At 35.9% G+C, this 16,463-nt stretch overlaps 1 protein-coding gene across 1 annotated transcript in view; it reads right to left on the bottom strand.

The window, feature by feature from the left end:
- Positions 1 to 16,463, bottom strand: part of LOC145934376 (uncharacterized) — a 119,417-nt gene that overhangs the window by 51,294 nt on the left and 51,660 nt on the right. Inside the window, exons 3-4 of the mRNA XM_083034741.1 lie at positions 15,226 to 15,554; positions 13,097 to 13,607 (exon numbers count right to left, since the gene is read on the bottom strand). The gene's annotated coding sequence lies outside the window, so the exon portion shown is untranslated. The remainder of the gene's footprint in view (positions 1 to 13,096; positions 13,608 to 15,225; positions 15,555 to 16,463) is intronic.

The raw sequence follows: 16,463 nt of genomic DNA on the forward strand, positions 1-16,463 counted from the left end.
AATACTGTTCGGAGCCGTTACTAATTTAATTAATTATCCATTTCACAAACATGTTATTAGTCATATTTGTCGAATATAATATTTTACAATAAGTATATATCGGCATCGCGCAATTTGATTTATATTTAGGAATATGTGTTAAATTTTTCTAGCATTGAGAATGTCTTGAATCCATTACGAAGAATGGATATTACGCAGAAAAATATTTAAAAGGTTAAATTAATTCTTTCTCCCCTCTATATCTTTTGAAAGCCAAAACGTAATCTACGTTATCAGCTATCAGTATAATAATTGCTACGTCTCACATTGCTAGTCGTACGTTTGAAAGCGCCACATGTACGAAGAAACAAATTCATCCACTCATTTTTGATTTATTAAAAACTTAATAAAATTTATTTATTTGATAAAATCATTAATTGTAGATATTGAAAATTAAATAATCTCATTCCCGTTAATTCTTTTTCTCGATTTTTTTTCTAATATTTAATGGCTAATGGTTTATAAATTTTGTAATACCTTTCGTGCTTCTTTTATATTGTAATATAGTATAGTCAATTCTCAGGGGATATGACTTTATGTATTAAGGTCGTAGGCATACATATTGGAACGAATATCAAATATGCATGTCGTTTTATATTCGTGAGAACGAACACTTTTCCGTGAACAATCCATTAATGAAAACTTCATCAACGTCGGAATAATTATCTCGCTGCACATGACAGCTGTCCCATTTCCGTAAATTGCGTAGCAGTAGGTTGTGATTTAGAGCCATGAATTAAATATGGTGCGACACATAGAGAATCATATTATAATCCGCGAACGAGATATAATTTTTCGTAAAACGCATCATTACCAAAATCCTTCCGTTCGAGCATCAATCATGTAAGTTATATCAATTAATTGAATTATTCGAGCTCTCTTGCGATGTCATTATAATAATTATTTAGTTTAATATACAATGTATTACCGATCCATAAATGTAATGTCATAAGAGACTCGCGTTAATGTCGCAATAGCAGGATACAAAAAAATGCGTAATAAAATAATATTATTTAAAAAATTTGATAATGTTGCTTTCATGAAACGAGTGAAAAACGCGCATATAATAAGTATAAACTGTTAACGAGAATTAAGAAAAAAAAGCATTTTTAGTAGGAAAAATAAAAAATATTGTCTGAAGCTACGATAATTAAAACTAATTATAAAAAAATATATATATTTTGTCAATATTTAAAGTAAAACAAATATGTGTACACAGACATATTATTGCAATTCCGAAAATCGCTGCGTTATCATCGCGTTTATATGATACACTTAGTGCAATCGACGATACGGGGAAACGAGTTGCGCGGTCATAATGAAGATGCAACCGACGTGCACCATACACTAGATGCAATTGCGCATTACGCAGCGCAAAGCGCGCTGGGAAGCGCCGGGGCCGGGCAGATAATTACGTTATACTTTGTACTGTGTGCACGCCTGGAACCGACATTATCGTTATCGTCATGGGAGATGACGGCTGTGTACATCGCGAATAATCCCTGTTATTTTCAGCAACGCCGAGGCAATTCGTCCGACATTATAGCAAGTACTTGTAAAATTGAAATCTCTGCAAGTTATCGTCGTTACCGCTGTCGTTAAAGGCACTTGGTGCTGCTGTATAATAAAGAGTCTAGATACGATTACGCGTGCAAAAATAAAAAAAAACAAAAAAACAAAACAAAAGATGCTCTCAACTTTAGTATGAGAAAAAAGAAACAAAAATAATCCACTTTTAATTGATTTAGCACGCGGATGAAACAAATGTTGAAATAAATTATAATAAAATGGCAAATGTAGAGGACAAATTTTCTAGATAGAAGTATGCCTTTTTAAATTCTATAATTGAAATTTGTATAGCAAATATTATTAGAAAAAATTGTATTAGATCTAACAGACTATTTAGTTTTTTTTTATTATAAATACATGTTAATTCTCACACGATAAAAAAGATAAATCACATACATTTTATATATTTTACCTGCAAAGTATAGAAGCAAGCATTACAATATTTCTATGAATATTTTATATAAAGCTTGGTTAACTTTTTAAATGATATTCATAGAAACCATATAATCATACTTCGGTCAACAGAGTCTAAATTTTTGTTTGATGAACGAATTCATTTGGTGCAACGAGAGTAAGGCGAAAGGGAGACGCTTGAATAAAGTAAAAGTTTACGTAGCAATTTTATTTGAATAACCTACCGAATATAGGGAGCCGAGTCGGATAAACCCGGCTTTGCGCGTCGGATGGATGGAATCGCACGCGGGTAACACGAATCGTCGGAAAATTCGACGGCAGGGAAAATAGTGGATTCTTGCTCCGCGCTACCCGACCCACCTTCTTCTTTCTCACGGCCCGCGAGGAGATTGAACAAGACTGCTGAATCGCGCCGAATATCTGGACCGGGAGCGGAGCGCCGCGGGGATTCGCAAATTCACCGTGAAATCTTCCGCAAACGGAAGTAAGGTAACTCATTTCCGTTTTATCGAGACTTTCTGTGGCATTAAAAGAGCTCGGCTGGGGGGAGGGAAGGACGCAGGATCAAGCTGGAAAAAGCGGTTCGAGATGGAGCGAAGAGAAGGACGGATTAATTAACGTAACGTAATTACTGTGCACATTGTGCACGTCGCGACGCTTCGAGACCGCGGATGAAAGGATCAAAAAACTGTAACCCTTTTCATCTTCTGGATCTTAATGTTATGAGAGAGTATGAAGTTCGTCCTTGTTCCTCATTTGAAAATGCAAACGTATCTTTAAGCATAATTTTGGAATTATTATTCCAAATGTATATAATTATTCATAATTAATTCTTGCAGTTATTTTGTCAAGCTATAAGTGTGATCTATTCAATAATATAAAAAATATTTCTTTAAAAATATTCTCTATAATGTTTGTAGTTGTAAAGAAATAATTCATGAAATATATCTAGATTTTTCCCCTAACAAAAAAGTTCCTGGACTGAAAGGGTTGAAAGAACATAGGCCGATTAGTGCTTTTTCTTTTAAATGATAAACCATCGATCAAACTACTGATCGCTTGCGAATTATTTTTTAGTGGTTGATAGCTTTGATCGATGGATTAGGTTTGGATTAAATGATATATGATCGATAGCCGATGTAAGAAAAGAAAATGCTTTTATGGTTGTAGAAAGTGTGTTGCTCGATATTAACCCTTTCATATCCCTCTTAGATATTTCAAAAACATTATTTGATCGAAGCTGTTGTTAAAAGTATAAACAATATATTTAAAAATATGGCAACGTGTAATGTCAGCAATATCGCAATTAATTTTGAAATTTTATCGATGAATAATTTATCTTAATGTTTAGTCGATCGCGCTCTCTTTTTTACGAATAAAATTTTTATTAATTTTTATTATATTCATTTTATTATATTAATTTATAATAAATATGCTTTATTCGAATAAAATGCACAAATTTCGTTCAACGTTATTTTGTAATTATTATGAATGTGAAAAACGTCATATTTTTTAATATATAAATTAAAATATATTTCACGTTTCTATCCTTATCAGAGAATTCTTTTTTGGACGCAAGTTTTAACTGCACGTTGAGCTTGCAGTCATGAAAGTAGGTTGCGCAAAATGAAACGGTGTGGAAGATCGTTTACAGGAGTCGATGGCCGGTTTTGTATACACAGCGATCCTTGTATCTGGTAACCGAATCGAGAAGTGCGAGCGTGAGAGCCGAAGTGCTCGAATTAAGCCGCCATTCCGGATCGACCGATTTGTCGAACGACACAGCCGAGGCTGCGAGAACCTCAAGCTTTTCTCTCTCTCTCTCTCTCTCGGGTTTGCAGTCCCCGATGAGCTTTATCGAGTGGACCTTTCTCACTTTTCAAGCCCGGGCGGATTTCCGTTCAAATGCACCGAAGAAAAGAAGATTTACAGAGGCGATCCGGAACCGGCTCGGCGGCGGTCACGACAACGGTGGGGCGCGGCAGCCTCTTCTTTCAGGGATTACGAAGTTGACTTTCGCCGCTCAGTGGCGATGGTTGTATATAAAACCTACTTCGTGTTGGAAGAAGGGATTATTGATTGAAATAGGTCACCTCCGCCGGTGGCCTCCGCCCCCTCGATTCCGTCTTTCCATTTGTACTCACGGAAAGATCTCGTCGTTGTCGTTTGACCTCTTTTTAAAGAATTCGATGTGACTTGAGCTTTTACATTGATAGAATTTCTACTATATTAAAAATATACATCCAATGCGTGTAATAAATGAAAACCAACCGATGCGAATCGACACTGTTTGTAATTAATACTGATCGTCATTGCTGTTGTAATTTTTTATATAGAATATATATAGCCATTTTTTTATAATATATATGTATTATTTTAAAGATCTTTTTTTTACGTGTGAAATAAAAATGAAATACTACGCAGATTTACGATCTCAGCTGATTGAAATTTATAGTGTCACGACTTTAGACTACATTCTCCAAATAAACGATTCGCATATTTTCCTTTTTGGGAATCTTCATATGCCTTTTTCTCTCTGGCAACAGAAAGGGGAAGATCTACGAGGTGCAATCTTATCTAGCTCCAATAAATTTAATTCGCCGACAGGCGGATTAAACCGTAGTAAATCTCGACTATCTGAAGGTCGAAATCAGACCACTAAATGGATGAGCAGTCGAGGGTATCGTTTGCAATTGACATTATCTTTTTCGCGCGACTTCATCAATTCACTAACTTAAACTTCTTAAGCATCAAATATAAAAGTATTCGCATATTAAGACAATCTTTAACGGTCAGTTTCAGTCGTTCAATATTAAAGATTTATATATTATATTATTAATGCATCATTAATGACAGAGTACCAAATAAAATCATGTAGCGTTGAAGTCTAACAATAAGAATAAATTAACGATTAATGAGCAAAAGAAAGAGCAAATGTCAATCAATTTTCAATGGTTTTTGATGTGTCGACGTCTTTTTCTGGTAAATATTAGAATTTCCACGCTCTTCCGGAAAAGACCCGATATCGAAAATGAAATTATATACGATGCAACTTCATCCCGACATCACGAGTTAGCTTGACGTTAAAAGACGGGAAGGTGCACCGAGGCAAAGCCGTAAAACCAACTGAAACTGCCATTAATAACTTCGAACGAGAGTGCCGAAGTTTTAATGGAATTAATGTGGCTCCGAGGGCTGCTGTTGCTCCAGCAACGCGCCAACATTGGCCATGTGTGCAGCACGCACGCATTGTGCAAAGCACAATGGTACATCATTTACGTAATACTCGCGTGTCGCTCAACAACGTGTTCCAAACATTTTTCATATCGAAACAAAGATTTATATCCGATTTATCTGTATCATCTCAATTATTCGATCCTTCTTTCAAATAAAAATATTATAGCAAACATATATAAAGTATATAATTATGATCTCTCATTATTTATCTTTTGCTACGACAATTACGACATATGATTTGACAATATTTGACACTTTACACTTTACAGCTGTAAAATAATATATTGCTCCAATATAATATTTTTATGAAACTTTTGATAGTCTGAAGATAATAAATTATGATTTTTTAAGAAGCAGGATATTCTAAATTAACAATAATACGTTATAATTAATTCAATATGTCTATGTTGTAATTAATATCAACATTTCCCTCAAGGGACAATGGTTGTGTGGAGCGTACGTCGCGTAACTTTTCACATGTACGGACAAAATTAACACACGAAATCCTGGTGGAAGAGATCTAAATGCGCTATTGTCGGGCCTGCGTACACACCGGGAGAGCTCTACATATCAAAACGTAGTTTCGGATCAAATTTGTCCACGTACGGTCCCGCAGGAGCGCACCCGCGTCGAAAGTATCTCGCCACGCTGCGCCGGTTCACGCGCAGTCGGAAAGTAGCTATGAAACAAAAGTCCGAACACACAGTTGATCGAGCGACGGCTGCGCGACGCGAGGCAGGAGATAATCCTGGATCAAATTTGCCGTGTCTTTCCCCGAGGAAAAGCGAAATCGCGTGCGGCAGCCGTGGCGGAAATAAGTCAGAAATGATTTTCGCACGGCGTACCGGCCGAACTTTGTTATTCCCGGCGAAGTTATACGCGACTCTGCGAATCGGTGGTCTGGCGGGTTCTCGCCCGCATTGTTTTCTTAACGTCTTCGGGCTCGTGAATGAATTTATCGAGCACTGACGACAATTGTCAACAGATATTGTTATTATTTGCGAAAATGTATTCGTATAAATAAATCAAAATTTTGTTGTACGCGATATATAATTTTATATGATTTAATTATTCAGAAGCTTTCTCGTGTGTTAATTTGTGGCAGACATAAGCGAAAGATTATGCGAAGTACTCTCGTATACAAATGTTGTCTTTTGAGAGAAATTTTTTAAAAATTATGCTAGTATTTTTTAAAACACGCCGAATTAATTGTAATGTAAAGCCCACGTCTGTACTAAATCTGTATATGTCGTCGCAAATTTAAATAAAGATTTGAATAAAAATTTTAATAAAAAATGGGTCATAATATATATCTTTATGTGTAATTGGATATATGCGCGTGCGTTGCGGATAAAAAGAAAAAAATCTTTTCCAAAAAAATTTGGGAGATTATATATTCCGTCATAAAACAAATTTCTTTAACACACATTAAAAATGTTATTCTAATACAAAAATCGAATTATCTTATAAAATTGATCTACCATTTCACAATTTTATTTCTATAAAAAATATATGGTGTTTGATTGGCACGATTTCACATCGTGATATGTTGTTGTTAGGGACTAGGCAAAGCTTTTTTTTCTTTTTCGCGTTTATTTGACATGCACTTGTTCACATGTGCTCGTTGCGTGCAGAGAATTGCTTTAGCGCATATATAACATCGAGCCGCTACACCATCATAATAACTTGAAATGGACCGAAACGGCACACGACCGGCGGAAGTTTTGCCGATGCTATGGCCGCCGTTAGCAAATGGAATTTGTTGCTGCGTCTCTCTCGCCACGCCTGCCATTAAAATTATTACGCGCGTCGCGTTGGTTCCGTTCGGCAACGATTGGCAAACGATCGATCATAATCTTGTCAAAGAGCACAATCCGCAAAAAGATTGCAAACGTTCCCTCTTGATGTATTTATATTTTTCTTCCGATATCATAAAACAAATTTTCAAAATTTTAATTTGCTTTCAAATAGAATTACTTTCAAAACGGAATCAATAGAATTAAACTTATTACTATTGTACGTCTCTTGTATGTCTATATAAGTGTTTTACAATAATTAAATTTATCGATATACAAAATTCAAATTGAACATGATTACTAAACAAATTCGTGCCTTATTTCTTATGTTTCTTCCGAATCTTTCTCAAATCTATTTGCGAAGAAAATTCGATATACATAACGTTATAAATTCGATACACTTAACGTTTTATATTCAATTCTGCAGATTAATCGCATTTATGCATTGTCTGCTATGGGAGCGACAATATATGTATTTCCGATCGAATATATACATACAGAAAGGACAATAACCCTTTGTACGATTGTTATTGCTAGTGTGGCGCCGACTATATACATATATGTTGCGGTCGTGAAAAGGGAAAACTTTAGATAAAGGTACCCCTTTATGGTGCATTAAAAACTGGAAGCGGGTCGTGCGGGAAGCGGGTTATTTCGCCTAGAAAATATCGGAACGGGGAGGGAAAACTCGACCGGTTTCGAATGACGTGCTCGCGACCATAAAACTGTCAGGGGTAAATTGTATGTACGCCGTGTATATTCGACACATCGGGATTGTCGATTGCGATACCACCTGAAACAATTTAGACCGAGCGCCGAGAAACGCGTGCGCGAATTGAGAGAGAGATCTCGTCCGCTTAGCAAATAAAAAGTGAATATGAAACCGATATGTAATTTTCGTAGAGTTCGATCGATTCTCGATATTGTAAATATGAAAGAATGTATTCTATGTCTATGCCAATCGTTACGTTTCATTATCGCGAAGAAACGCAGACCTTACTTTCCTATGTTTTATTTATAATATCAAGATCTGCATTTTTCAAAATTATATCACACGAAGCTATTTTAATATAGAAAATACAAATATATATGATAAAAATTTAAACAATTTAAATCGATTTTCACATAGATACGAGTCGTATTTGATTCCTAAATTTTTTAACGATTAAAATGTCTGCTTTAATACCGCAAGTTCATTGATATCAAGAGACTGAAATATGAAGATGACATGCGAACGCACGTGCCTTTTGTTAACGCAAGTCACGCGTCCGTTTTCGGTATTGTTACGGTATTGTTGCCAGCAGTGTCGCAGAAGATTATCGGCACGATCCCGGTAAGAGGGCAGAAGTCATCCAATCTCCGAAAGGGAAACTAGTTATACCGTCGGACACGGGTTTGAACTTTGCCACTTCCTGCGAGATATCCCGGGAGAACGCGAGGGGTCCAAATGGACTGATTTGAAATTCCGCCGTCGCTGCGCGAAGCGCGATGCGATGCGACTGGGAGCGAGAATAGATGTCGTACGAGAATAAACAAATGTCCCATGTCGCGCCTCCGATTCGTCTTGTCCGTAATCGACGCGGAAACCGTCTCGGAAAACTAAACACAGATGTTCGCCGCTGTATATTATAGCTTTATCTAGCACTATGAAAGAGAGAAAGAGAGGGAGCAGCTTTCGATCGATATTTCTATGACGTGGATTTTCTGAGGGAATCGACATACCTTAATATATCTAAGCACAGCTTCAAAGCTACAGCAAATTCATAATTTAATATATATTTTAACGTGACATTTCAAAGAGAAAATGATGAAAATAATGACATGTTAATTATAAAATTCACGACAAATCCGGACCGAGTTAATTATGCGCACGTCAGAGAATATTAATTAGCACTTTATACTGATATGAAAATGATAAGAGCTATTCGTAATGTCGCGCGGTCCGATGATACGGTTGTCACGTGCAAGTGATGCGTCCTGTATTTACTCTAATACATCATGCACAAATGAAGCAACTATTATGGATTCGATTATAGATACCTAATCAAATGAATGTTTGCTCAATTACACGCGTTGCATCCCGATCGGTATTTAATCGCAACGAAAAGGAAGAGAGGAGAGAAGTATGACATACCGTCACACACATTTCAAACTTCTCGGTGCCGTTTCTCACAGTCGAAATATAGAGAAAGAAAGAAAACGTGGTTTTAAATTCCACTTTTGTCAGCCGCGAGAGAGCACAACGGGAACGGACATGTCACAAGAAATTCAATCCCGGCTCTTTATGCCGCATCGCATCGCGTCGGCTAAAAGCATTCGCGTGATGACAGTTTGTTTTACGAACGGACTTGTCCACCCCTTTCCTCTCCTCTCACACTAACCCCAACAACCTCTGGTAGCGACGCTTTTTTTTGCTGTGTTCTATCACCTACAACTAACTATCCACTTTCTCTACTATCGCGACTGCGTGGCTGCAGCAGCCGCGTCGTTCGTGCAGATCTTTGTGATTTTATAGAGACAGGTCAAAAGAAATGTTGACTTTGTACGCAATCTCCCTTTGGGGAACGTGATGAGAGAGAAGAAATTGGAGCATATTTCCCAAAAGTCAGGGGTGCCGAATTTTACCAACGGCCCAGGGGTCAGTACTGGATAAAATAAATCAATACTACGAATCTGGAGCGAACAACGTTATTGTAAGACTTGGAAGTTGACGAAAGAAAAATATACGAGATGTTTTGTGGCGAAAAAATATACGAGACATTCTTATCAAAATTCAGCAACGCATTCTCTAAATTGGAATATCTTTGTTGAAAATTTATATCGAGAACAAATAACATGCGCGCATGTAAATATTGTTATAAATAATAAAATATTTAAGTTAATTTCAAGGCAAAACGCCTTGTACATATAAGTAGATATAAGTAAATACATATAAGTAAATATCGAACATGAAAATTTTACATACAGAGTTTACGAAACTCAGAGAGAAACGCATCGATTATTGCTTCGAGAATATTATGATTTTTACTGATTAGTAAATTAGCACAATTTAAAGAGTAAACTTAAACACTTAAACTTTTTATCTCAAATAACATAATGAATTATTCTTGAGATTATTAATTATATTTATTATTGAGATTTAAAATCTCAAGTTATAAATGAGTGTCTTGGAAACCAAATTGAGCAAATGCATTCTTTATAAATTTCTTAAGTTTAGTATTAAAACACTTTTAATGAGTGGTCTAATATTAAAATGAAAAAATTTAACAGAAAGTGGAGTTGATTAATTTGGATTCTAAAAATTCAAATGTTATTATTATATTACACATAGAGTATTGAAACGAGTTCATTCTAATGGTCGTTTTTAAAGTGACCCGGCAATTAATGGTAGGATTAAATTAAGTTTATCGGCAAGTTTCCTTGATTGGCAAGTTCCTTGATTGTTACCGCAATATTTTCTCTCATCAGAGAAATTTCAATTAACAGATCTTCACCGAAGTACAGAACAGAACAGCTGAAACTTCATCAACTGAAGCATAGTTATCAGATCTGTGGATTTTTCGAAATTGGAATTGAATTTCTTTCGTAAAAAAAAAAAAAAATATTTTTTATTTCTGAAACTTTGCACGAATCCTACAGGCGTTATCAAAATTTCTGCGATTTCATAAATGATGCACGGACCGACCCAATACAATTGCTGCATGTGTACCTAAATAGAAATTATTTACAACGAAATGTCATTAGCAGCGATTTAAATTTATTATAACACGACATTGTTTTGAAATAATTAATCCATTTCATCCAATATTGCCAGCAAGTATATCACAATGAAGCTCGTTGCAATCATTCGATAATGAGCAGAGGAGGAGAGCACGTCTCCATTATTTTGAACAAAATTATTTTGATCCGAATGCAAATATTTGAAACGCTCAAGTAGTGAGAGACTGAAACGAGATCGATACAGAACTAATTAATAAGTTTGTCACCAAATATTACAAGTATGTGTACAACAATTTACAACACGTTAAATAAAATGTAATAGATTAAAATGTAATTATATTCAAGTATGCGTTATCATTATTTAATTATCATAATTTACTATAAAAACTCTCTTTTACTGCCTGTGCTTTAAATATACATATATATCTGATTAATAATTATATTCATAAAATATTCATATTTTAATAATATTTTTAATTTAAAAATATTTTGGCAAATAATGTCGCATTTTTTTCAGAGCGAATACGCGCGATTTCTCAATTTGTTCGCACTTGGGGAAAACGTATGCTATCGCTTAGTCATGTTTCTCTCGTCCGGAAGAAGAAAGAGGATACTGATATATCGCGTCTATTTTAAATCGCAGGCGAGAGAGCAACTTGAGTGCGTATTATGCGTGAAGAAGGATGATGGGCAATCATATCCACACACAGTGTATACGCGCGCTCGTCCGATAAAGACACCGTTCAAGAATCGGGGGAAGAGAGAGCATTATGATGAATCGCTCCACATAAAATGGTCGCGAAGTGCAGCTGGCAACGTATATCCGGAACCAAAAGGGTACTCCGAAACGTGACTCCGCGCCGAGCAACATTTCACATCGGACAGAAGATGTTCCCGGCCGTAAAGCCGTTACTAGCGTCGGTATTTACTACGGACGTTCCCTTATCTCTCTCTTTCTCTCTCTCCCCCACTCTGTCTTTCTCTCTGCATTTGGCATATAAAATCGACCGTAACGCGAAAGTAGCAAGAACGCCTCGCTCTCTCTCTCTCTCTCTATCTCTCTCGTTTCCCTCTTTGTTTCAATTCCCGCCGAGACGACGTTATTGTACAGAAACGTTATTGTATTTCTCGCGATCACGGAACGTATTCTCGCCACGATTCAACGCTTCTATTTTAATGCTAATCGCCATCATTTGATTCCGAGGCTCTCTAAGCTGTTATCATATCGTATGGAGAATATTTGCACGAAGTGTTAATTCGAAATGAAATTTACTAATAATGGCGCGAATAAATTAATATGTTTGAGATAAAAAAAATTGAGTGTTTAAGTTTACTCTTTAATTGCGCTAATTCGCTAATCGATGGAAATCATAATATTTTCGAAGCAATAATCCACGTGTGTTTCTATCTGAGTGAGTTTCGTAAATTCGTATGTAAAATTTTCGTAAAATTGCAACGAATGCAGCCAAGTATTCCGATTTTATCGTGACTCAATTAAATTGTAAATAATTGATTTACCGCAGACTAGCGGACGATAATGAAATTGGTTTAAATCGATTACATCGCTTGATTCCATAAACGCTCGTGTGTTTTGCGTTGGCATACGTTTCACGATAATGAGTTACGACGTGCGGACATTTTCGAAGGATTAACTTGTACTAAAAGCGATTTAAACTGTTAGTCTTGGTCTCTCGATATGACATATATATGTGCATAAATCATTAAACGCACCGAGTAATCATAGTATTGCGGTTATTTAATTATTGATACTATAGCTAATCTGCGATTTTGGCCTTACTTACGCATAGCATAATTGTCAATCAGTAAATTACATTGTATCAGTTACAAAAATTTCTTATATACATATATAGTAATGCATAGTAAAACATATATATAGTAATGCATGATAACATTAATTAAATAAAGTAACAAAATTATAAATTACACCTTCAATTCGTAATAAATATTTTTCTACTTTCTTTAATTATTAAAAAAATTATTTGGAAATTCAAACAATGTAAATTGATTGTTATTTTAAATCTCAAATTTTTGAAATAAATTCTTTAATTAATTATAAATTAATAAAATTAACAAATATTAATAAATTGAATTTTTTTATTAAATATCGCGATTTATTCTGTAATATTTAATATTTTTCAAATGCATTTAATCATCTACTTTTAATAAATTATAATTAATTTGATATGTATAAAAGAATTTCATGTAATTGAAATAACTGTCGGTTATTGCGTGGAAATTGATACACACTGACAGAACAATAACTAAATATGAAATACTAAGAAATTTATTTGAAGACTCACCGATTGCTGCGGATGCCATCAATAATCCAATTAATCCAATGCTGAAGTAATGGAAATTCTTCAAGTAATCCACTTGTCCAACGATGTACCTATATCACTTTGCACTCTCGAAATGTTTCGCTATTGCACTTATCGTTCGACACTTTTCAACACTCGCGACTTTTTCAAGAATATTGAATATAAACACGTAATTCACATATATAGTGACACTGAAATTATTGTACTTCACGAACGCAATCGTGAAAATATTTCGACGCTGCACTTTCGATATCATTGCACTTGGCGAAAATACTCCGATGCTGCTCTTTTCAACATCGTTGCACTTGGCGAACGCGAACGCGAAAATACTTTGACGCAAGACTTTTCCATTTCATTGCACTTTACGAGCTCGAATGTATATCTCGCGATTATAGTTTTAGACGTCATCTAAATATCGCAGGCGAGTGAGAGAATAATCTTGAACGCTGTCATTTTAGGTGATCGTACCCGCGACGTTTTAATGCTCCGAGGTCTGCGAAATCGCGAACTGAGCGGATTAGAGGTTAGCGGATTAAAGGGATTAACTCACCGTCTCGCGCGATATTGAAATATTCATGTTATCCAAGTGTTCCGTCTTCGTTGCGCAACTTAATGATTTGAGAATGTTTTTCCCGACATTCTCGACTATTTTCGCCAAATTTTCGACTATTTTTAATGGACTTGGTGGGAACCAACTATTCCACGTCGCGACGTCTCTCGAAGCATCTCGACTCGAAGCCGCTTGCGATTCTCGAAACAATGATGGCGGCATATCGGAGCTAACTTCAAGGGATTCCCGAACCGGCTCTTTAATCGTCTTTCATGCATCTTTCCTAACTTGTCTCATAATCTGTAGAAATTGCTCTAATTTGCTATATCTCTCGTTTAATCTCTTAATAAAAGAAGCAAACTAATATAGTCAAAATCTAACAAGTCGAATGTTTTGAGAATATTGGTTATGTCGATCCGACCGGCGATCGTCGAGTATTGCCGAATGGTTAATTTATCGAGATCGAATTACTTGACCCGTTTACGTCTTTCAAATGTTATAAAACATCGACGCGTTAAGAAAGTCTAGGAATACTTTACCGCAGAATACTATGAAGCAGATTCTTCCGCACGGAATCACGAGACGAAGGCTTCGCGTAATAATGACAACGGTCAATGAAGCGTCTGTTGTCTGTCGGTAACGTCGGTGCCAACTTTACTACACGCGTACATACGTATACATATATGAAATTCTCTCAAGATTTTTATTTGTAGAACGAATTGAAGACCATTTTATATAGATATCTCTCTCGAACATATTCTGGAAAATAATCAATTCTGCGCGGACTCGAGTCGTGTATGTACACAGCCCGTCTCCTCGTATGTTTGCGCGCACGTGCCCAAAAATCTTATCTCAGGTGCGATTACGTCGCGCCCCGTTACCCCCGTAGCGTAGATCGATGCGACTAATTGTTTGCCATCGGGAACTTTGCCGAGACGGCATTCCGTAGTCTGGTCACGCGCCACCGACGCGAAATCCGCCGGCAAAATGCAATTTAATTAATCGTACATTCGCGTTCAGGCGGCGTGGCGTTGTAGCGCGCACGTGTAAGCCGCAAAACGCTTACGGGCCGCGCCGCTTCGTAATAAAGTTTTTATCCGTTTCACCGTTATCCGCGATCCGCGTCCTTCCTCCCGACGATATCACGGCGTAACGTGCGTCTGTGTAAAAAAAAAAAAAGAAAAAAAATATCCGTCCCACGCCCGAAAACGCACGTCGGATTCCGTTCTATTTCTAAGAATTATTCTGTCTTAAAAGTAATATATTGAGTAATATTATTATACTATAAATTCTCTATATGTATAGTATAAATTCTCTAAGACGATTAAAGATAATATATTGTATGTATATAGTAATACGAGTCTGTGAAAAAAAAAAGAAAGCTTAGAGCGGATTCGCCGTGAATTTGTATTAAAGTTCTAAGATTCTTCGAGAGACACGTGAACTTCTCGTATTGATGTCGAACGGATCATTAATCCCGAGAGTGCGCGAGGAGAGAGGAAGAGGCGGGAAGCAAATCTATTCGGATTGAACCGCGCATATCGATACGGGGATAAGTTACCGGGAGATGTCATGTTACTCCGTGTCGAGATTGTCTAACATGCGCTTCCTGCTCTGTGATCCGGGGCACTATCGATACCGTCGATTATTCACCGGAACTATCCAATTGAACTTTGCTTGCCAAGGGCGTACTTCGTATCCCAGTGCCACGAAACTTGTCTCACGTACGAGCGAAGGTAATTCCATCCTAGGGTTGTCCGAAGGCGCTCCAATGCATGGTGGGGTTGTAGTAACTAGTCTTTCTTTAGCAGGAACATCCTCTCGATCCCGACAAAGTCGAAGGAACTCGTTGTTCTCCGAAGGACGATTCCGTACTCGATTCGGAAGAACCTACGCAAAGGATATGCAAAGGATACCGTAAGTTATGTAAATATATATGTATAGTAAAATTCTGCGTAAAACATTACGAAATTAAAAAGATTACATTCACAATGTTAATGGATTAATAACAGAATTTAAGGCGAAAATTTAAGTAAAAAAATAGATGAAAAAATATAAATTACTGCCTATTACACAACTGTTAAAAAACCTTTAATAAGATATAAATATTTTTCAATCAATAAAGACATAAAAAAATACAAATTATTTTTTCTAACGTAACGTCTTCATCAAATAAGAAAACACATCTACAGTTGCTTGTCAATCTATTATAATAGCTTTGGCGTCGAGTATTTTTTCCGGAAATTGAATGCTTCATTGTTTGCACAATAAATTTACTTGCGACGTCGTCTCGTTGTGTACAGATTGAATATCCTGGCATATGGGGGACCATTTTGAATAACTATATTTAGTATTCACGAAGACTACGCGAAAAAAAGTCAAACGATAAATTCCCTCGAGAAAAAGTGGTACAATTTAATGTCGAATGTTTGTATAAATGAAATGAAAAGACAGATAAATTAGATAGAAAACCGACTATGCAAGAAAAACGAATAGAGAACATTAGAGACAGATGTTCACATAATGTTGACAGCTAAAAATGTGCAAAAGAATTCAGATAAAAAATTTGTATAGAAATAAATCGACAAAATAAGAACTCTCCAAAAATAAATTAATATAGTTCAATTAGTTTAAATTAATTTAATATTTAATTTTTATTAATTATATGTTCTTAAATAATATATTGAAACTTGTAATTAATGGCAGTAAAGAACATCTACTTTGTGCCATAATTTTACTTTATTGGAAAAATCGTAAAAATCTAAGAAAAAGAATTTGAATAAGTGTCATGTAAAAAGC

The sequence above is a fragment of the Prenolepis imparis genome, unplaced genomic scaffold (genome assembly GCF_030444845.1).
Source record: "Prenolepis imparis isolate NDT839.2.m4 unplaced genomic scaffold, iyPreImpa1.0 SCAF_3, whole genome shotgun sequence".
Classification (NCBI taxonomy): domain Eukaryota; kingdom Metazoa; phylum Arthropoda; class Insecta; order Hymenoptera; family Formicidae; genus Prenolepis; species Prenolepis imparis.